The sequence below is a fragment of the Budorcas taxicolor genome, chromosome 12 (genome assembly GCF_023091745.1).
Source record: "Budorcas taxicolor isolate Tak-1 chromosome 12, Takin1.1, whole genome shotgun sequence".
Lineage (NCBI taxonomy): Eukaryota > Metazoa > Chordata > Mammalia > Artiodactyla > Bovidae > Budorcas > Budorcas taxicolor.
This window is the reverse complement of record NC_068921.1, coordinates 47,541,947-47,566,133: the sequence shown is the minus strand read 5'-3', so window position 1 is coordinate 47,566,133 and position 24,187 is coordinate 47,541,947. Positions and strand designations below refer to the sequence as shown.

Below are 24,187 nucleotides of genomic sequence, written 5' to 3'. Positions count from 1 at the left end.
CACACAGTATCCATCTTTTCAAGACTCATAAATGGGTTTGCTTGGAGTCGGACTAACTGATAAATCTTAGGGATGCCCTAGGGGTTGGGTGATCTACAGCGCATGTAATATGAATACACCTGGCTTGGTGAGTTTCTCTAGCAGCACACAGCAGCATAGGTACAAACATGCTCTAATCTTTAAGTGTCATGCTACCTTTCATCACAATTTTTCTCAACATGGCTGAAGGCAGGCTGGCTGGTTTGTATATACAGCAACTCATTTAACCCTGCCATAATGTAATGAGGTAGGTATAACTACCAAGATATTAAACACAAGAAAGCTAAGGTTTTGAGAAGTTAATAAACATAAAATACAATTTCATAGTGAGAGATAGATACAGAGATACGATATAGAGATCAAAAAAATCCAAATGGAAATCAAGTTTGGGATAAAAACTTCATTTTCGGATAAAAAATCCAAAAGGAAATAGAGCAAGAGAACTGATGAACTGATGGATCCTGGGTCTCACTTGGAGAGGAAAGGAAGAGAACAGAGAAGGACTGAGATTAGAAGGCAAGGGACAAACTACTTGAAGTCCTGATAAGATAACCCACAGATTACGAGGAAGTGGTTGTGCAGGGAGGATGGAAGACCAGAGACTGCTGTCAAAGAATGGTGATTCAGAGGTAGAGTCCTGCCTTCAGCCTTGGAATTTTAGTTCATAAAATGGAGGGTGTGACATGAGAATAGCAATGAAGCAGAGCTGAGATGAAGGTCACTGTTCATGCAGGGCTCAAGGAAGTATGAGGCCACAGTATTAGTCATTCACTTACAGTGCTGACGACAGCAGGAAGTGAAATTGACAGAAAGATACACACAGTGACAGTTAAGGGGAATGTCCAAAAGGTGGAAGATAACAACAGTGAAAATTAGGAGTGATACAGCCAGATCAGATCAGTCACTTCAGTTGCTCAGTCGTGTCCGACTCGGAGACCCCACTGACTGCAGCACGCCAGGCTGCAGTTCTATCACCAACTCCGGGAGCCTACTCACACTCATGTCCATTGAGTCGGTGATGCCATCCAGCCATCTCATCCTCTGTCGTCCCCTACTCCTCCCACCTTCAATTTTTTCCAGCATCAGAGTCTTTTCAAATGAGTCACTTCTTCGCATCAGGTAGCCAAACTATGGGAGTTTCAGCTTCAACATCAGTCCTTCCAATGAATATTCAGGACTGATTTCCTTTAGGATGGACTGGTTGGATCTCCTTGCAGTCCAAAGGACTCTCAAGAGTCTTCTCCAACACCACAGTTCAAAAGCATCAATTCTTTGGTGCTCAGCTTTCTTTATAGCCCAGCTCTCACATCCATACATGACCACTGGAAAAACAATAGCTTTGACAAGACGGACCTTTGTTGGCAAAGTAATGTCTCTGTTTTTTAATATGCTGTCTAGGTTGGTCATAACTTTCCTTCCAAGTAGCAGGGGTCTTTTAATTTCATGGCTGTAAATCACCATCTGCAGTGATTTTGGAGCCCCCCAAAATAAAATCTGCCAATGTTTTCACTGTTTCACCATCTACTGGCCACGAAGTGAAGGGACCAGATGGCATGATTTTTGTTTTCTGAATGTTGAGCTTTAAGCCAGCTTTTTCACTCTCCTCTCTCACTTTCAAGAGGCTCTTTAGTTCTTCACTTTCTGCCATAAGGGTGGTGTCATCTGCATATCTGAGGTTATTGATATTTCTCCCTGCAAACTAGATTCCAGCCTGTGCTTCATCCAGCTCAGTGTTTCTCATGATGTACTCTGCGTATAAGTTAAATAAGCAGGGTGACAATAAGTTCCATCACCTCCACTGGCTCTGTCCGTAGTGATGCTTTCTAAGGCCCACTTGACTTCACATTCCAGGATGTCTGGCTCTAGGTAAGTGATCACAGCATCGTGATTATCTAGGTTATGAAGGTCTTTTTTGTACAGTTCTTCTGTGTATACTTGCCTCCTCTTCTTAATATCTTCTGCTTCTGTTAGGTCCATACCATTTCTGTCCTTTATTGAGCCCATCTTTGCATGAAATGTTCCCTTGGTATCTCTAATTTTCTTGAAGAGATCTCTAGTCTTTCCCATTCCATTGTTTTCCTCTATTTCTTTGCACTGATCACTGAGGAAAGCTTTCTGATCTCTCCTTGCTATTTTTGGAACTCTGCATTCAAATGGGTATAACTTTTTTTTCTCTTTTGCTTTTTATTTCTCTTGTTTTCATAGCTATTTGTAAGGCCTCCTCAGACAGCCATTTTGCTTTTTTGCATTTCTTTTTCTCGGGGATGGTCTTGATCCCTGTCTCCTGTACAATGTCATGAACCTCCATCTATAGTTCATCACGCACTCTATCAGATCTAGCTTCTTAAATCTATTTCTCACTTCCACCGTATAATCACAAGGGATTTGATTTAGGTCATACCTGAATGGTCTAGTGGTTTTGCCTACTTTCTTCAATTTCAGTCTGAATTTGGCAATAAGGAGTTCATGATCTGACCCACAGTCAGCTCCCAGTGTTTTTTTTGTGGACTGTATAGAGCTTCTCCATCTTTGGCTGCAAAGAATATAATCAATCTGATTTCAGTGTTCACCATCTGATGATATTCATGTATAGAGTCTTCTCTTGTGTTGTTGGAAGAGGGTGTTTGCTATGACCACTGTGTTCTCTTGGCCAAACCCTATTAGCTTTTGACTTGCTTTATTCTGTACATCAAGGCCAAATTTGCCTGTTATTCCAGGTGTTTCCTGACTTCCTACTTTTGCATTCCAGTCCCCTATAATGAAAAGGAGATCTTTTTTGGGTGTTAGTTCTAAGAGGTCTCGTAGGTCTTCATAGAACGTTCAGCTTCTTCAGCCTTACTGTTCAGCGCATAGACTTGGATTACTGTGATATTGAATGGTTTGCCTTGAAAATGAACAGAGATTATTCTGTCATTTTCAAGACTGCATCCAAGTATTGCATTTTGGACTCTTCTGTTGACCATGATGGCTACTCCGTTTCTTCTAAGGGATTCTTGCCCACAGCAGTAGATATAATGGTCACCTGAGTTAAATTCATCCATTCCAGTCCATTTTAGTTTGCTGATTCCTAAAACGTCAATGCTCACTCTTGCCATCTCCTGTTTGACCACTGCCAATTTGCTTTGATTCATGAACCTAACATTCCAGGTTCCTATGCAATATGGCTCTTTACAGCACTGGATCTTGCTTCCATCACCAGGCACATCTACAACTGGGTATTGTTTTTGCTTTGGCTCTGTCTCTTTATTCTTTCTGGAGTTCTTTCTCCACTGATCTCCAGTAGCATATTGGGCACCTACAGACACGGAGAGTTCATCTTTCAGTGTCCTATCTTTTTGCCTTTTTCATACTGTTCATGAACAGTATGAAGGGTATACAGCCAGATAGGGGCCTTCAAAAATCAAATCCTATTTGGTTTTTTATCATAGTAGAAGTTTGGATCAAGAAAAATACCAACAGTAAGTTTCTTTAGGAGTCATTAAATTTTTCTTTAAAATCCTCTTCTCTAACAGAGGTATAACATTCATAAATTTGGAGTATAATGTAAATGATTGTGTTCATTTAATCCCTACAAATCCTTGCTGTTATATTTTCTAACCTACTTTATGGTCAAGTAAATTGTTTAGAGGGCTTAAATCCCTGGGTCCAAGTAATGGAGTTTCAGTGTTAAATCCATAATTTGAGCTCAGCTGTGTTTCACTCCAAAGTGAGTATTGTTTACATTATATCAACCTATCTCCCATAAAGAACAGGCTGGATATTAGAAGCTGGTTTTTATTACTGATGCAGAATGTCAGTAGGGAGCCATGAAAACTCACACAATTTGAATAAATCTATCTAATAACTATTAGACAGAAATGTTTAGTGGTCATACTTGTTGTGCCAGTGGCTTGATGTCATCTTTTGCACAGTGACGCTAACAAGAGATTCAAAATTTAGAAAGTGTCAACCAATAAGAGATTAATCAGTAAAATAGCTTATGAGCCAGAAATAAAATAATTAGAAAAAAAACTGGAGTATAGACAACTCTTACTAAATAGAAAATAACTTCGGCATACTGTTATCTAAGTAGAGGTACCTTTTAAAATATACATCAAAAATGGCATGTCATTATTTTCTGGTATCCTCGTGATTGCAAAGACCTTCAAACATATTCTATTATTATCAAATTAACTGAGATATGAAATTTTTAATTTTATAGATAGAATGATATCCTCAGAATTTATTAAACACACATTTTTCATCACTAAATAAACTACATATTTAGTTATTCTGTCATTATGAGATTTATATTATATGATTCAGTTCAGTTCAGTGGCTCAGTCATGTCCAACTCTTTGCAACCCCATGAATTGCAGCATGCCAGGCCTTCCTGTCCATCACCAACTCCCGGAGTCTACCCAAACCCATGTCCATTAAGTCAGTGATGCCATCCAGCCATCTCATCCTCTGTCGTCTCCTTCTCCTCCTGCCCCTAATCCTTCGAGCATTAGAGTCTTTTCCAATGAGTCAACTCTTCACATGAGGTGGCCAAAGTATTGGAGTTTCAGCTTTAGCATCAGTCCCACCAATGAACACCCAGGACCGATCTCCTTTAGGATGGACTGGTTGGATCTCCTTGCAGTACAAGGGACTCTCAAGAGTCTTCTCCAACACCCCAGTTCAAAAGCATCAATTCTTCAGCATTCAGCTTTCTTCACAGTCCAACTCTCACATCCATACATGACCACTGGAAAAACCATAGCCTTGACTAGACAGACCTTTGTTGGCAAAGTAATGTCTCTGCTTTTCAATATGCTATCTAGGTTGGTCATAACTTTCCTTCCAAGGAGCAAGCGTCTTTTAATTTCATGGCTGCAGTCACCATCTGTGGTGATTTTGGAGCCCCCCAAAATAAAGTCTGACACTGTTTCTACTGTTTCCCCATCTATTTCCCATGAAGTGATGGGACCAGATGCCATGATCTTCGTTTTCTGAATGTTAAGCTTTAAGCCAGCTTTTTCACTCTCCTCTTTCACTTTCATCAAGAGGCTTTTGAGTTCCCCTTCACTTTCTGCCATAAGGGTGGTGTCATCTGCATATCTGAGGTTACTGATATTTCTCCCAGCAATCTTCATTCCAGCTTGTGCTTCATCTAGCCCAGTGTTTCTCATGATGTACTCTGTATAGAAGTTAAATAAGCAGGGTGACAATATACAGCCTTGACGTACTCCTTTTCCTATTTGAAACCAGTCTGTTGTTCCATGTCTAGTTCTAACTGGTGGTTCCTGACCTACATACAGGTTTCTTAAGAGACAGGTCAGATGGTCTGGTATTCCTATCTCTTGCAGAATTTTCCACAGTTTATTGTGATCCACACAGTCAAAGGCTTTGGCATAGTCAATAAAGCAGAAATAGATGTTTTTCTGGAACTCTCTTGCTTTTTCTATGATCCAGCGAATGTTGGCAATTTGATCTCTGGTTCCTCTGTCTTTTCTAAAACCAGCTTGAACATCTGGAATTTCATGGTACACGTATTGCTGAAGCCTGGCTTGGAGAATTTTGAGCATTACTTTACTAGCATGTGAAATGAGTGCAACTGTGTGGTAGTTTGAGCATTCTTTGGCATTGCCTTTCTTTGGAACTGGAATGAAAACTGACATTTTCCAGTCCTGTGGCCACTGCTGAGCTTTCCAAATTTGATGGCATATTGAGTGCAGCACTTTCACAGCATCATCTTTCAGGATTAGAAGTAGCTCAGCTGGAATTCCATCACTCTACTAGCTTTGTTCGTAGTGATCCTTTCTAAGGACCACTTGACTTCACATTCCAGGATGTCTGGCTCTAGGTAAGTGATCACAGCATCATGATTATCTGGGTTGTGAAGATCTTTTTTGTACAGTTCTTCTGTGTATACTTGCCTCCTCTTCTTAATATCTTCTGCTTCTGTTAGGTCCACATGATTTCTGTCCTTTATTGAGCCCATCTTTGCATGAAATGTTCCCTTGGTATCTCTAATTTTCTTGAAGAGATCTCTAGTCTTTCCCATTCTGTTGTTTTCCTCTATTTCTTTGCACTGATCACTGAGGAAAGCTTTCTGATCTCTCCTTGCTATTTTTGGAACTCTGCATTCAAATGGGTATAACTTTTTTTTCTCTTTTGATTTTTGTTTCTCTTCTTTTCACAGCTATTTGTAAGGCCTCCTCAGACAGCCATTTTGCTTTTTTGCATTTCTTTTCCATGGGGATGGTCTTGATCCCTGTCTCCTGTACAATGTCATGAACCTCCGTCTATAGTTCATCACACACTCTGTCTATCAGATCTAGTTTCTTAAATCTATTTCTCACTTCCACCGTATAATCATAAGGGATTTGATTTAGGTCATACCTGAATGGTCTAGTGGTTTTGCCTACTTTCTTCAATTTCAGTCTGAATTTGGCAATAAGGAGTTCATGATCTGACCCACAGTCAGCTCCCAGTGTTTTTTTTTGTTGACTGTATAGAGCTTCTTCATCTTTGGCTGCAAAGAATATAATCAGTCTGATTTCGGTGTTGACCATCTGGTGATGTCCATGTGTAGAGTCTTCTCTTGTGTTGTTGGAAGAGGGTGTTTGCTATGACCAGTGCGTTCTCTTGGAAAAACTCTATTAGCCTTTGCCCTGCTTCAATCTGTACTCCAAGGCCAAATTACATGATTATCTCAATGCAAATAAATGTTAAATCAAAAACAATTCTTAGAAAAATGGTGAATATAATATATACTTGTTTATATGACCCATGCTGGTTTGACAAAACACCAAAAAGAATGATTCCTGACACAGCTAAACCGTAATCCAAAACTGGCTGCAATTTTCATTTCTCAAATACTATATAGTTTTTTTTCCCTAGAAGTTATTTCAGTTGCAAAATTCCAAGGAGACACATTTAGAGTACTAGTTAATCATAATAAAAGCTTAGTTGGTAAGTAGAAAAGCTCCAGTCTCTAACTATATTTCCTTTACTGCAGAAATGGGCATTAGAAATAAAAGCAAACAGAATAATTAGATTTACCATAATGATCACTTGAAATGTATAGAAATATGGAATCATTATGGGCTTCCCTGGTGGCTTAGACCATAAAGAATTTGCCTGAGATGCAGGAGACTGAGGGTCGATCTCCGGGTGGGGAAGATCTCCTGGAGAAGGGAATGGCAATCCACTCCAGGATTCTTGCCTGGAGAATCTCATGGATAGAGGAGCCTGGCAAGCTATAGTATACATGGTTGCAAAGAGCTGGATATGACTGAGCAACTAAGCATGCATGCATGCATGGAATCCCTATGCTGTGTTACAGGAACTAACATACTACTGTAGGTCATTATGCCACAGAAACAAACAAGCAAACAAACTTACAGGAAAAAAAGATCAGGCTACGTGAGTTGGGGCAGGGAGAGTGGTAGGAGGAGGGGGAATTGGATGAAAGTGGCCAAAGGGTACAAACTTCCAGTTATAAGGTAAATAAGTACTAGCAATGTGCCTGTATGCTAAGTCGCTTCAGTCATGTCTGACTCTGAGATCCCATGGACTGTAATCTGCCAGGCTCCTCTGTCCATGGGATTCTCCAGGCAGGAGCACTGGAGTGCATTGCCATGCCCTTCTCCAGGGGATCTTCCCAACCCAGGGATCAAATCTGTGTCTCTGTAATGTACAACATGATAAATATAATTAGCACTGTTGTGCGTTATATATGAAAGTTAAGAGAATAAATCCTAAGAGTTCTCATCAGTTCAGTTCAGTTCAGTTGCTCAGTTGTGTCTGACTCTTTGCGACCTCATGGACTGCAGTACATCAGGCTTTCCTGTCCATCACCAACTCCTGGAGCTTACTCAAACTCATGTCCATTGAGTCGGTGATGCCATTTCTTTAATTTTGTATCTATGTGAAATGATGGGTGTTCACTTAACTTTATGTGGTCATCTCTTCATGATGTCTAAAAGTCAAATCATTATGCTGTATACCTTAACCTTATACAGCGCTGTGTCGATTATATCTCAATAAAACTGGAAGAGAAAGAAAGAGAGAAAGGAGGGAGGGAGGGAGAGGAGGGAGGTAGAAAGAAAGAGAAAGAAATAAAACCCCAAATAAACTAATATTAGGGCTTATGAGAGTAAGTGTGATTAGAAGGTACCAGTGCATTCACTATGCCACAGTCTGTATCATCCAGCTAACTATCATTGAAGTGAAGTGAAGTGAAAGTCACTCAGTTGTGGCAGACTCTTTGCGGCCCCATGGACTACACGGTCCATGGAATTCTCCAGGCCAGAACACTGGAATGGGTAGCTGTTCCCTTCTCCAGGGGATCTTCCCAACCCAGGGATCGAACCCAGCTCTCTCTCATTGCAGGAGGATTCTTTACCAGCTGAGCCACCAGGGAAACTATCATTAGTGCTATATTAATGCGTAAACAAGTTCTATGGCCAGAAAGAAGAGGAGCTGTTTATTTTTAAGCAGAGGAACAGATGAGTGAATGAAAGACATGTAAGTTGGCCCTTGAAGGACCAATAAATAAAGTTTATTCAAATAAAGAAAAATGAAATGAATGGGAGAAAGTGCTAGAAACTCAAGTTTCTACCAACAAGACTTCCCACAGGTGCCTGCTGGTAAGATTTCTGTATAAACTGGTCTTATCAGGTACCACGCCTTCCATATCCTGCCACAACCTGCATACTTCAGTAAGAAACAGCACAATTCCTTTAAACATAAAGATCAGAGATACTTCCTTTAATATTATGAACTGACATTTAATGTTTCAGTCCGAGCGAGAAACTGTGCAATTCTGCCATTGACAATAACATAACCAGTAAACACAGAGTGCTCATGCTGTGCTAGGAACTCTGTCAGGCACTGTACATATATTAATAATAACTCATCAAACCTTCACAACAACCCCACAAAGTATAGGCTGTATCATTATCTCCATAATACAAAGGACAAGACTGAAACACAGAGCAGTTAAGTATTTGCCTACAACAGTCACATGGTAAATAAACTCTGGAGCCCAAATGCGAACCCAAACCGAATGGTGCTCGGGTCCATGCTCTTCATCACACGAGGCCGCCTCTCTGAAGAGTACCCTTGTCTCACAGAGATCCTCTCTTTGGGAAATTCTGTCATTGTGAGATTTATCTTATATGATTATCTCCTAATGCAAACAGATGTTAAGTCAAAAATAATTCTTAGAAGAATTGTGACTATATTATACATTTGTGTTTATGGTCCATGTTCTTGCAAACTCAAGCTAGTCTGATAAAACACGAGATGGATTGATTCCTGTCATAGCTAAGACCGTAACTGTCATGTAACTAGTAAACCATCCACTTGAAAATGTTAAATGTATTAGAAAATGTAAAATAAATATAATTACAGAACAAATAGCAGGAACTCAAATGTTCTTCAAAAGACAAACTTGAAAAATTAAGAGCATGAACAAGCTAATGGAGTTAAAATTTTCAAAGTTCAAACTGAGTATATATAATCAAATATAATAACAGAGAAAGATGTTGGAAGGTGGCCAACATTATAGCAAATGTTTTAAATTATACAAATTCAAATATTTCATCCTTAGAAATGCTTTTTAGAAAGCTAGCATTTGATTCCTAAACTGTTTTTCTTAACTGATTCCTAAAGTGTAATTCTTTCATGTTGCTTCCTACTAACTCCATCTTCCATACTCATATGCTTATCTCTTCCCATCACTCTATATTTGCATGTGGGAGGTCGATTAAGAGGAAAGGTAGTAGAAAAGGGAAAAGAAATTTTATCAATTCCATGTAAAATGCAAAAAAAAAGTGAGTATCCTAGTATTATCATTGACATTGACATTGAAGTCACTCAGTCGTGTCGACTCTTTGTGACCCCATGGACTGTAGCCTGCCAGGCTCCTCTGTCCATGGAATTTTTCAGGCAAGAGTACTGGAGTGGGTTGCCATTTCCTTCTCCAAGTATTATCATTAGTGTCCAAATAATACACATTTCAACTTAGGTGCTTTTTGAGTGAAAGAAGGTGCTGTTAATAATTATGCCAGGGACTTCCCTGATGGGTCCAGTGGTTAAGAATCTGCCTCCCAATGTATGGGATGTGTGTTCAATCCTTGGTTAAGGAACTAAGATCCCATATGCCACAGAGCAACTAAGTCCATGTGCTGCAACAACTGTGTCTGCATGCTCTAGAATCTGAGCACCATAACAAGAGAAGCCTGGACACCACAGTGAAGACCCAGCATAGCCAAAAACAAACAAACAAAAAATATGACTATGCCAGAGAAATAGGCATAAACCAGGACTTCTATGGAAAAACAACTGGAAGATATCACTTAAATTATAACACTCAAACAATAAACTTTAAGAGTTAAGTTCTTAACTATTTCTCCAACAAAAGAATTTAACTGTTACAACAAAATAGACGTATTTCATATGCAACCTAGTGTATTTATGCAGAGATGACTTTGAACATGTAAGTTTATCCAAAAGTATGGGCTTTTGTGGCTTCTATGGCTCAGTGGTAAAGAACCCTCCTGCCAGTGCAAGAGACATGGGTTTGATCCCTGGTCTGGGAAGATTTCCTGGAGAAGGAAATGGCAACCCACTTGGGAGTTCTTTTTTTTTAATTATTATTTTTAATTGGAAGATAATTGCTTTACAATACTGTGTTGGTTTATGCCACACATCAAAATGAATCGGCCATAGGCATACATATGTCGCCTCCCTCTTGAATCTCTCTCCCATTCCCAACCCCATCCTGCCCTTCACTTGGGGAGCACTCCAGCAGTCTTGCCTGGGAAATCCCATGGACAAAGGAGCCTGGCAGGCTATAGACCATGAGGCTGGAAAAGAGCTGGACATGACTTAATGACTGAACAACAATAATAATCTCACAACTGAAACCCACAAACCTCAGTACAAAACATACAATAATATTAGAGTTCTGTACAGGAGGGAATGTATTTTCTTACTTTTTTAGCAGCAAGATACATTTGATACAATTTCATGGTATCAATAGGCCAAACCGAAATACATACTTGGAAAGTGGTAAGAAGAATGTGACAAGAAAGGGAAAAACTTTAGGAACTTTTAAAATTCTAATAAGAAAAAATTAGAATTTGACAATGCCAAGAGCACGTGTTAGTCTGAATAAACATCGCAAATGCCTCAGAACTTGAAACTGACCAAGGATACATAGCAAAAGAAACATGGTCATCAGAAGAGTTCAGCAAGCGCAAATAAGCAACCCATTCTCCTCTTTCTGTATCCAAATAAAAATATTTTTGTTTAATAAAAATGAACGTATTTTTTCTAGTTGGGACAAAAAAGGGACTGAAAGCGGCTGTTTATAGGACAAGTTTACTTATTAGAAAAGCATCTGAATTAATCTCCTCTACCTTCAGATTCTTCCTCCAGGACAAAACATACAACTGCTCATTTGCATTTGTTTCTAAGATGGCATGAAATAAAAGAATTCTAAGTGGATTATCTGCTATTATACAATCAATGACTGATAACCTGTCCTTTAATTAACATAGATAGTTGACAAGTGAATAGACAGGACATGAAAAAAAGGAGCAAAGTAGAAATTTTATATAACATACTTTCTTGGGGGAAGCTAGGCATTCTAAGAGTGGAAACTTACTGAGATTACTGTCAAATGAACAAGCTAGACTTTTCTTCCCTTTATGTCAGTTGGTTCCCAAGTAGATTTTTTTCATTTTATAGGTGTGAAAACTTCAACCAAAAGTAGATAAATGATCTTTTAAAATTATAAAAAAGGTAAGTACCAAAATGCAAAACACTTGTTCCATTAATGTGTTGAGGTTTAACAAGTAGCTGATGGAATAAAATGGAATATATTAAAATGAAACTAGGTGACTCTGGCGGACGGTTAACTGAGTGACTATAAACGTCAATTACCAAGCTAGGTCCGGATTAAATCCATCTTATAAATCTTGCACAGGTTTTCATTTCATCTAAACCCATAGTCTGATTTCTCTAAAGTAGGAATAAATAATTTTTTCGCTAAACAAGTATTTATTTCACACTTACTATAAATCAGACATTAGCACAGGGGAGTATAACACTGAGCAACAGATGAAAATCCTTACTCATATGGAGATTACATTATAGTAGGAAAGAAACCAAACATATGCCAGTAGGTCCTAAGTCCTTGGAGAGAAATTAAGCAGAGAAGGGGCTAACGAGTGTGGGTGAGCAAGTACAGGAGAAGAGGGGGCTTTCATAGTTTTAAACAGACTCGTCAGGAAAAATGGAGAGAGCAAGTGACATCTGAAGACGTGGAGAAAGCGAGGAGATAGGGCTCCAGGTCATCCAGAAATGGTGGGTAAGCAGTGGGAACTGTACATACAAAGGAGGTGGGAAACATGCCTAACAGTCAGAGGAAGAGGAGGCAAGGTGATTAAGCAAGTGTCTAGAAGACAGGTTGTGAAAGAAAGGTGGGGATACTAGGCATAGATCATGTAGTTATCACAGGCCATATTAATCGCTTATAATTTCATTTTTAATCATTTAAACTTTGATGCGGTAAGATGGAATGCCTTTTTACCTGAGCAGAGGAGTGATCCAATTTGACCTACTGTTTAACAGGAACACAGAAGGAAGATGGGGGACCACTTACGGGGCTCTTGCAGTAATCAGAACAAGAGATAATGGTACCTTAAACCGAGGCTCTATCTGTGAGATGATAAAAGATCAATAAATTCTGAAGACACAATCAAAAGGATCTTAGAATGACTAAAACATGGAAAATAAGAAAGAGATTTTGAAAAGGACCTCAAGGTTTTTGGTCTGAGTGAGAAGACTAGAGTTGTCTTTAATTGCATTGGGTCAGACTGGGGCAAGGAGAAGGAGATGGCACCCCACTCCAGTACTCTTGCCTGGAAAATCCCATGGACGGAGGAGCCTGGTAGGCTGCAGTCCATGGGGTCGCTAAGAGTTGGACACGACTGAGCGACTTCACTTTCACTTTTCCTTTCGTGCATTGGAGAAGGAAATGGCAACCCACTCCAGTATTCTTGCCTGGAGAATCCCAGGGACAGGGGAGCCTGGTGGGCTACCATCTATGGGGTCGCACAGAGTCGGACACAACTGACGTGACGCAGCAGCAGCAGCAGCAGACTGAGGCAGAGCTAGGTTGGAGGGACAGAAGTTTGCTTTTAGACACGTTAAATTAAAGATGTTTACTAGATAACCAAATGGAAATACCATGGAGGCAGCTGCAAAAGATGTCAAGGAGATGGGGAAGTCACAGTGCAGGATTCTGGAAGGCAGTTAGACTATGTTTCCAGGAAGAGGGAGTGATCAACTGTATTCAATATTGCTGCGGTCAAGCAAGATAAGAACTAAGAACCCGACCACTACACTTTGGGCAACATGGTCTCTGGGGGTTTTGGTAAGAGTAGCTTTGTTAGATTGGTATGGGGCAGGGGCAAAGCTTGGTAGTGGACTTTTAAAATGGGGTAAAGAATGAGTAGTCATGTACGGATGTGAGAGTAGGACAGTGAAAAAGGCCGAGCGTCGAAGAATTGATGCTTTTGAACTGTGGTGCTGGGGAAGGCTCTTGAGAGTCCCTTGGACAGCAAGCAGATCAAACCAGTCAATCCTAAAGGAAATCAACCCTGAATATTCACTAGACGTACTGATGCTTAAGCTGAAGCTCCAATACTTTGGCCACCTGAGGTGAAGAGACAACTCACTGGAAAAGACCCTGATGCTGGGAAAGACTGAAGGCAGGAGGAGAAGGAGATGACAGAGGATGAGATGGCTGGCAACACTGATATGAATTTGAACAAACTCTGGGAGATGGCGAAGGACAGGAAAGCCTGGTGTGCTGTAGTCCATGGGGTCGCAAAGAGTCAGACACGACTGACTGACAACAATAACAACAAAGAATGAGCATATAAACTCTCTGCGGGAATCTGGCCACAAAGCAGAGCAACGAAATGGGGGTAGTGGTTAGAAATGGGGGGATAAGAGTGGCAAGTGGAGATACAGAGGTTTTTATTTAAAGATAGGAGAAACAATATGCTTATACATGGGAAAAGGGGGAAAACTGCCAGTATAGGAGGCAGAAGGGAGAACTACTGGAGTGTGCCCTTGAGCAGCAGAGAGGGGACAGGCTCTAGTTACAGGTGCAGAGCCTAGGACTCAGGAGAGGAGTCTCAGAGAGGCAGGCCCTGTCAAAAAACACCATTTTATAGAAAAATAAAGGTCTCTTCTCTAAGTTTCAAAATTACAAATGCTTTTACACAGTTCTCATGATTCACACTTAGCCTTCAAGTGTGAAGTAGGGTTTGTGTGCATATGTGCGTGCTAAGTCTCTTTAGTCATGTCCAACTCTTTGAGATCCTGTGGACTGTAGTCCACCAGGCTCCTCTGTCCATGGGGATTCTCTAGGCAAGAATACTGGAGTGAATCGCCACGCCCTTCTCCAGGGGATCTTCCTGAACCATGGATCAAACTCCCATCTCTTAAGTCTCCTGCATTGGCAGGCAGATTCTTTATCACTAGCGCCACCTGCAAAGCCTTCAAGATTTGCAAATTCTCTGAAAAGGTTGAGATTCTTTTCCAAAAACATTACCACAAAAATTAGTTTCAGTGAGAAATTTTTTGTCAATTTGCATAGCCTTGGCCAGTAAGATGGGAATCTTCATTACATTATAGAGTGAGAGGTATCTAGTTTCACCAGTTAAAACATCTACAATTACAGAAAAATCACAACCTCTCAGTGTCTCAGTTTCTACATTTGTAAAATGGAGATACTAATACCTACAACCTCATAAAATGCCCCAATTAATTCTCTCTACAATGTATGTGATACATCTATTTATGGATACTCAATAAATAGTAGCTACAGTTAGTATGTAACCTAAATATGAAAATCTAGGGGAGGGAAGAGATAGGTGTATGAGATGAAAAGACACAGACTATTATGTATAAAATAAATAAGCATAAGAATGTATTGTACAGCACAGGGAACTATAGCCATGCTTTTGTAATTACTTTGTATCAAGTATGATCTATTAAAAAGGCTGAATTACTATGCTGTACACCAGAAGCTAATATAATATTACAAGTCAATTACACTTAATAAAAAATTTTTAAAATATGAACGTATTCATTTAGAGAATTAAAATTAGGGCAATGCTTCCCAAGATTTTTTATTGTAAAAAAATAAAACTATAATATTTGTAAGCATACCTTGGGGAAAACAGAGACAACTGCTACAGAAGCTTCAGCAGCTTAAGATCTCTTCTTGCCTCAGGGTCTTTTCTGAGGGCTGAGGGGAATTATATCTGGGGCACAGCAGAGAAAATTCCTAGTTATAAATTAAGTGATCTTATTGTTGAAAGACATTGAAAAAGGCACAAACAAGAGGAGAGATGTTCTGTGCTCATGGATTGGAAGAAACAACATTGTCAAAATGGCTTATTACCTAAAGCAGTCTAAAGTTCAAGGTAATCCATATCAAAACCCCAAAGATATTTTTTCACAGAAACAGAACAAAACTATCTAAAAATCACAGACCCACAAAAGATCTCGAATAGCTAAAGCAATCCTGAGAAAAAGCAACACAACTGTAGGCATCACACATTCTGCCTTCAACGTATACACAAAGCCATGGTAATCAAAAGAGAATGATACTGGCAGAAAAACAGATACATGGATCATGTGACAAAACAGAGTGCCCAGAAATAAACCGACACAAGTGGAATGACACAGGAGCAAAGAACATACAGTAGAGAAAGGACTGCCTCCTCAATAAATGGTGTTGTGAAAACTGGGCAGCCACATGCAAAAATACTATTTCACATCATATACAAAATTTATTCAAAATGGATTAAAAATCTCAATGTAAGACCTGAAACCATAAAACCCTTCAAAGAAAACATAAGCAGTATGTTCTTTGACATCAATCTTAGCAATATTTTTCTAGATATGTCTTTTCAGGCAAGGGAAACAAGGCAAAAATAAACAAATAGATAACATTAAATTAATAACCTGCACAGTGAAGAAAATCATCAATAACACAACAACGATCCTACTGAATGGGAGAAGATGTTTGTAAATGATACACACAATAAGCGATTAATATACAAAATAGATAAAGAACTCATACAACTCAACAACAAAAAACAACCCAATTAAAAATGGGCAGAAGAGCTTAACGGACATTTTTCAAAGGAAGACATACAGGTGCTCAATAGGTACATGAAAAGATGTTCAAAATCACCAATTAGAAAAATGCAAATCAAAACCACAATAAGCTATTACCTTACACCTGACAAGAACAACTATCATCAAAAAGATAAGAAATAACAAGTGTTGAAGAGGATGTGGAGAAAAGGGACCCCTTAATCACTGTTGGTGGGAATGTAAATTGGTGTAAGCAACTATGGAAGACAGTACGAAGATTCCTAAAAAATTAAGAATAGAACTCCCATATGATCCAGTTATCTCACTTTTGGATATATAGTCTAAGAACAAGAAAACACTAATCTGAATACATACGCACACAATGGAATAGCACTCAGCAATAAAAAAGAGATGAAATCTTGCCATTTGCAATAACATGGATGGACCTTGAGGTTATTATGCCAAATGAAGTATGTCAGATGGAGAAAGACAAATATTGTATGACCTAACTCATAGGTGGACTATAAAAAACTAGTAAATAAATAAAAACAAAGTAAATGAACAAACCAAACCAAACAAAAACAAACATGATCATACAGAGAACAGTGTGGTGGTTACTACAGGAGAAAGGGAAGGGAAGGGCAAAATGGGTAAAAGTGACCAACTGTATGATAATGTCAAATGTCAAATGCTATCCCAATAATAACAAAATAAATAATAAAATTAAACTTGTTTTAATGAACAACAGACAAACAATATGATCTTAGAGAAGGTACTTTGGAGCTTGATCAGAGCTGTCATATCGGTAAAACGGCAGGAATTAATTGTTATCTTCCTTTCTCAATTTCGTCTATAACCTTGAGTTAATGGCCATATCTAACTATTCACCTCTCTGAGACTAGGCAAGCAGAAGAGCTGAGTCATTCTTGTTCACTTCCTGCCAATCACCAGATCTTGTCAATTCTACTATAAATATTCTTTCAACTTTTATTTTCTCTTTCCATTTTTCATGTTCATTTAAATTTTGCAACTGTCTCCTTACCAGTCTTCCTGCCTTTATGTCCTTTACAATCATAATCCATCTCACACTGCAACTGTGGTTACAAAAAACGAATATATCATGTCACTCTTTTACTATAAAATCTCCTAAAATAACCTGACAACAGAACATTTAAAAATCTGACCCTACTCTTCAACCAGCCTCCCTCACCATCCTATGAACCAACAGTGCAGGCAAATCTAAGTTTTTGCACAACCCAAACTCTCACTGCTTCTTACCTGGAACACCCTAAACACCTTGAAAATTCTTAAATGCTATCAATTAAGCAGTGAACGCCTGTGGTAATCACCTACCGGGCATAAAGAAAATAATTTACAATAAAAAATAGCTAATAATAAAACTCCATTTACAATTATTTGAGAAGCTATCTGTAAAGCCACATACTTTCAGAATAGTCTAACTGCAAAGACACTATGAATATGGTCAAGTGTTTTCATAAAAGAACTTCAAAAATATACAGGGCATCCCTGGCAGTCCAGCGGTTTAAGACTCCGTACTCAAGACTCCATGTTCCCATTGCAGGGAGCATGAGTTCAGTCCCTGCTGGGAAGATCCCCTTGTCATGCGGCATGCTCCCCCGCCGCCCTCCCCGCCCACCCCACATACAGATATCTGTTAAGATATGAGTGAAAGAAGTATGCTTGTTTAAGCACTAATGAGGGCATACACTTCTCAAATCATGAATGAAATCCCTGTACACTAGTTGCAATTCACCTATTGTAATGTGTTATGTATACTCAACTAACTTTTGTAAATAAACAGATTCAAGATTCAAAGGTACTTAATATCACTCTGAGATTCTACACAAAACTTAAGTTTTTTATTTCTTTAAATTTCTTCTTGAGTACTTTGGAAATGATAAATTGTGGTCAAGATGGTTTTCAGTGATATGGTGGGAAAATAAAATCACTAAAGCAATACTAATTGTGACACTTAAAAGCATAATTTTGATTTCCTTTTCCCTACTGCCTTCCCCCTTTTAAATAACTGTAGAGCAATTTGCATTTTCATATTTTTCTCTGCAGAAAAAAGAGTATAATGAGCATCTCTCACAAACTCTTCTTTACTCTTTTTTACAGTATTACTACGCGTATAGCTCTTTCTGTGGTTATAATAATGAGACTATAATAATGAACCAGCTTTACGTTTTGGAAAAACTTAATCAGCTGAATTTATCTCCTCTTATTTCACCATCTCACAATATTAATCAACAAAAGTCAGCCATTTGCAGAAATTTAGACTGAAACAAATGGCATGCAGACCCTCTATGCTTTCAGTTCAGTTCAGTTCAGTCGCTCAGTCGTGTCCGACTCTTTGCGACCCCATGAATTGCAGCATGCCAGGCCTCCCTGTCCATCACCAACTCCTGGAGTTCACTCAGACTCACGTCCATCGAGTCGGTGATGCCATCCAGCCATCTCATCCTCTGTCGTCCCCTTCTCCTCCTGCCCCCAATCCCTTCCAGCATCAGAGTCTTTTCCAATGAGTCAACTCTGCATGAGGTGGCCAAAGTACTGGAGTTTCACCTCTATGCTTATATTGTCTTATTTAACGGAAATGGTTAAATGCCATGGAAATCAATACTTAAGAATAATTATATATTTTGTAATACTGCCTTTTAGTGATGATAAACAATTCCAGGGCTTCCCTGGTGGCTCAGATGGTGAAGAACTTGCCAGCAATGCAGGAGAACTGGGTTTGATCCCTGGGTTGGGAAGATCCCCTGGAGAAGGGAATGGCTACCTACTCCAGTATTCTTGCTTAGAGAATCTCATGGACAGAGGAGTCTGGTGGGCTACAGACCATGGGGTTGCAAACAGTCGAACATTACTTGGCAACTGAGCACACAGGCATGCAAACAATTCTATAATGTTACCAGTTTTCTTTTATATAATGCCCATTTTACTTAAATTGTCAACATAATGGATAAAAGAAATTTTTTAAGCATTTCTCATAAATAAAAGGTACCTAAATTCCATTTATATACAGCTTTATAATTTATAATATACTTTTTACATATTTTATCTCATTTAGAACTTACAGATCACCCTCTGAAATATACTTGCTCATTTTATAAAACAAAAAATTAAACTTCAGTGATATTAAGTGACATATTCACTCAGCTAATAAAGTCGTACAGCCAGAATTTGTCTCATTCCAAATCTCTCTCACACTATACTCCCTGTTCAGGGAATAATGCTTTTCTTCCAAATGTACAAGAGGGTCCTACTAAGTAAGAAGTCTTTTATATAATAAATCTCACCACCAGAGTGAGTTTCACTCATTATTTCACATAGCTCCCAAATATCATTTTAAAGAAGAAAAAAGTCCAGAAAAAGACAGGAAACCTAACTCCTAGACTGAGCTAAAGCATGCATACACATTATAATTCCAAATAAAGTATTTTTGTTTCAGTTCAGTCGCTCAGTAGTGTCCAACTCTTTGCGACCCCATGAACTGCAGCACACCAGGCCTCCCTGTCTATCACCAACTCCTGGAGTCCACCAAAACCCATGTCCATTGAGTTGGTGATGCCATCCAACCATCTTATCCTCTGTCATCCCCTTCTCCTCCTGCCCTCAATTTTTCCTGGCATCAGGGTCTTTTCAAATGAGTCAGCTCTTCACATCAGATGGCCAAAGTATTGGAATTTTAGATGTACCCAAATATATAAGTTCTCTTTTTGCTTATCTCAGCCATTTCTTAAGTCTTTCTCTCTTATTTTTTCTTCCTCTTGCCTCTCAACTCCTTAACTTCACAAACTACTGGTAATGATTGACTGCAGAGGCAGATCAAGACTGGATGGAATGATTTCCATCTTTTTTTCACATCTAAAATGAGAAAATAAAAGGCACTCTTTCTCTTTATTAAAGTAGCAAAGTTCCTTCATTAAACCTCAGCCCTTCAGTACCTATTTTTTTCCCCCATTATGGTTCATTGTTGTTGCTATTTAGTCACTCAGTTGTGTCTAGCTCTTTTGTGACTCCATGGACTGGAGTCTGCCAGGCTCCTCTGTCCATGGAATTTTTCAGGCAAGAATACTGGAGGGGGTTGCCATTTCCTTCTCCAGGCGATCTTCCCAACTCAGGAATCAAACTCACATTTCCTGCACTGGCAGGTTGATTCTTTACCAGTGAACCATCAGGGAAGCCCATTATGGTTTATTACAGGATACTGAATCTAGTACCCTGTAATATACAGTAGGATCTTGTTTCTTTTATAGAGTAGTTTGTATCTGTTAATCCTAAATTCCTAATTTATCCCTGCTCCCCTTTGGTAACCCTAAGTTTATTTTCTATGTCTGTGAGAATGTTTCTGTATTATAAACAAGTTCATGTGCATTATATTTTAGACTCTACATATACCTGATGTCATATAGTATTCATCTTTGTCTGTCTGCCTTACTTCACGTAATATGATAATCTTTAGGTCCATCCATGATACTGCAATATGGGGGCACTGTTTCATTCTTTTTTATGGCTGAGTACTACTTCATTGTAGAACTGCTATGAACACGTGGGTACACATATCTTTTTCAATTATAGAGTTTTCTCCAGATATATGCCCAGGAGTAGGAATGCTGAATCATATAGAAACTATTTTTAGATTTTAAAGGAATCTCCATTCTGTTTTCCATAGAAGGTGCAACCAATTTACATTCCCACCAACAATGTAGGAGGTTCCCTTTTCTCCACACCCTCTCCGTCATTTTTGTTATTTTTAGACTTTTTAATGATGGCCATTCTGACTGGCAATGGCACCCCACTCCAGTACTCTTGCCTGGAAAATCCCAGGGACGGAGGAGCCTGGTAGGCTGCAGTCCATGGGGTTGCGAAGAGTTGGACACGACTGAGTGACTTCACTTTCACTTTTCACTTTCATGCATTGGAGAAGGCAATGGAAACCCACTCCAGTGTTCTTGCCTGGAGAATCCCAGGGACAGAGGAGCCTGGTGGGCTTCCGTCTATGGGGTCACACAGAGTCGGACATGACTGACGTGACTTGGCAGCATAATGTTCTCCATGGAGAAGGCGATGGCACCCCACTCCAGTACTCTTGCTTGGAAAATCCTATGGACGGAGGAGCCTGGTAGGCTGCAGTCCATGGGGTCGCAAAGAGTGGGACACGACTGAGTGACTTCACTTTCACTTTTCACTTTCATGCATTGGAGAAGGCAATGGAAACCCACTCCAGTGTTCTTGCCTGGAGAATCCCAGGGATGGTGGAGCCTAGTGGGCTGCCATCTATGGGGTCACACAGAGTCGGACACAACTGAAGCGACTTCACAGCAGCAGCAGCAGCATTCTGACTGGTGTGAAGTGACACTTCACTGTAGTTCTGATTTGCATTTCTCTAATGATTAGACATGTTGAGCATCTTTTCATGTGTCTATTGGCCATCTGTGTGTCTTCTTTGGGTAAAGGTCTATTTAGGTCTTCTGCTCATTATTTGATTGGGTTGTTTGCTTTTTTGTTATTGGGTTATATGAACTATTTGTATATTTTGGAAATGAAGCCTTTGTTATATTGTATGCAAATATTTTCTCCCATTCTATATGCCATTTTTTTCATTTTGTTTATGGTTTCCTTCGTTATGCACAAGTTTACATGTTTGATTAGGTCCATTTGTTTATTTTTGCTTTTATGTCTATTGACTTGAGAGACTGATTGCTATGACATATGTTAGAGAATATTTTGCATATTTCTTTTGAAGGGGTTTTACGGTGTCATGATTTATATTTAAGTCTTTAAAAAGGCACTCTCTTATAATATCCCCCATTGCATAGAAAACAAACTAAAAGCAAATCATATTTCTCTAATCTTACTTAACTTTCTCCTAAAAATGCTTATTGCCCAAGAGACAAGGAGACTAAGTACATTTATGCAAGTGTAAGTACTTTCCCCATTTTAATTCATATTGTAACAGCACACTTTGATGAAGTACAAGTAATCAACATAAACATCTAAGTCCAGAGCAAGTAATCAATTTGCTCAGACACAAAAACACCTAAATGAATACTCTTGTGTTTTCTGGATCTCATGTTTCATAACAAGGAACACTAAAACCCTTTCCTTAATTATTTTAAGTTTCAAAGGAAATAGTTTACAATTTATTTTTACTTTGTGAAAGACAAGTGGGATGTAAGCTCTAACTACAGTTAAATCCTGCCACCAGAATGAGGAAACTGGGATTCAAAAGAATTCAGCCACATAAAACACAGGATTAGATTATTGTGAGGTTAATAAAATGATACAGGTGAGTCTGTATCGCAGCTGGCTGGGGGCCCAGGCTGCGGTCTGGCTCCACCTGGTGGCAACCATCCACCCTAGATTCACTATCATGCAGTCACCCTGGTGGCTGGCTGGCGTTTCTAGGGTGGTAGCCCCAAACCCAGGAACTCCCTGACTAGGTGGCATCCACTTTGATGTGGCTATGGAGTCAGAACATAGGGGAAAAGGAAACCTGCTCAATTTCCCTGCTTCCAGAAATGGTTCCATCATCTGTTTCCCAACCTACTGCTACCAATCATTTTAGAGAGGAGGGACTAGTTTACATCAATTTGTAAATACATGTAAATTTGTACATACAATTTGTAAATTGTATTTGTAATTTGTAGATACAAATTGCAAATACATGAGCTGTATTTTAAAGGACTTTAGAAAAAAAAATCACCGCCACCAACGACAATAACAACAACAAAAACTAAAAAATCAGTACATTCTCAAAATGACTACATACTAAGGTTTATGTGGGTATGTGCACTATTTGGAAGTAATCATGCATGTTTATCATAGAAACAATCCCATAAATTTTAAGATTTTTACGTTGACCAATAAAAGCTTTTATTACAAAATCCATTACAGAACTGAGTCACAGGACTAAAAGTACTTATTTGTAAAAGAGAACAGTAGCATTACCTATCGGAGAAGGCAATGGCACCCCACTCCAGTACTCTTGCCTGGAAAATCCCATGGATGGAGGAGCCTGGTAGGCTGCAGTCCATGGGGTCGCTAAGAGTCGGACACAACTGAGCAACTTCACTTTCACTTTTCACTTTCATGCACTGGAGAAGGCAATGGCACCCCACTCCAGTGTTCTTGCCTGGAGAATCCCAGGGACGGGGGAGCCTGGTGGGCTGCCGTCTATGGGGTAGCACAGAGTCGGACACGACTGAAGAGACTTAGCAGCAGCAGCATTACCTATGCCACAAGTTTAGTGGGTGGCTTCCCTGGTGGCTCAGAGGGTAAAGCGTCTGCCTGCAGTGTGGGAGACCCGGGTTCAATCCCTGCATCGGGAAGATCCCCTGGAGAAGGAAATGGCAACCCACTCCAGTACTCTTGCCTGGAAAATTCCATGGACAGAGGAGCCTGGTAGGATACATATAGTCCATGGGGTCTCGAAGAGTCAGACACGACTGAGCAACTTCACTTTCACTTTCTGGGTCTTTTAAGATTTAGACCGTATACAGTCAATTTTTCTATTTACACATGTCACAGACACTTAATGAAACTAAACTAAATTTGTCATGTTTCTCAGGTAAAGCCATGTATTTTTCTGATGCTTTAAAGACTACATCACTGTTCCCACGGTTGCCCAATCAAGAACCTAGTGACATCCTTCTCACTCCCCAATCCAATCTAGTCACCGAATCCTCCTATCTATCCAGTTAGCTTAGTTCTACCTCCTGAGCATTTTTCCCAGTCTGGCCCAATCCTCCCCATCTCTGCTGCTACTACTGTAGTTCCATCATTACTTCCCACCTTGGTAAGGGAAGCAATCTCTAAAAGAGGCCTCTTTGTCTATAGCTTTATACACCCTCAATCTTCCTCCACATCACAGAATGGATTTTTATATAAAGTCAGATCATATCATGCATAGTCTCAAAATCTTTTAACTGTTTACGATGTTAGACAATGGCTCAAATGC

General features: G+C 39.4%; 1 protein-coding gene across 1 annotated transcript in view; it reads right to left on the bottom strand.

Moving 5' to 3' along the window:
* PIBF1 (progesterone immunomodulatory binding factor 1) overlaps window positions 1-24,187 on the bottom strand; it is a 229,527-nt gene that overhangs the window by 151,070 nt on the left and 54,270 nt on the right. The window lies entirely within an intron of this gene.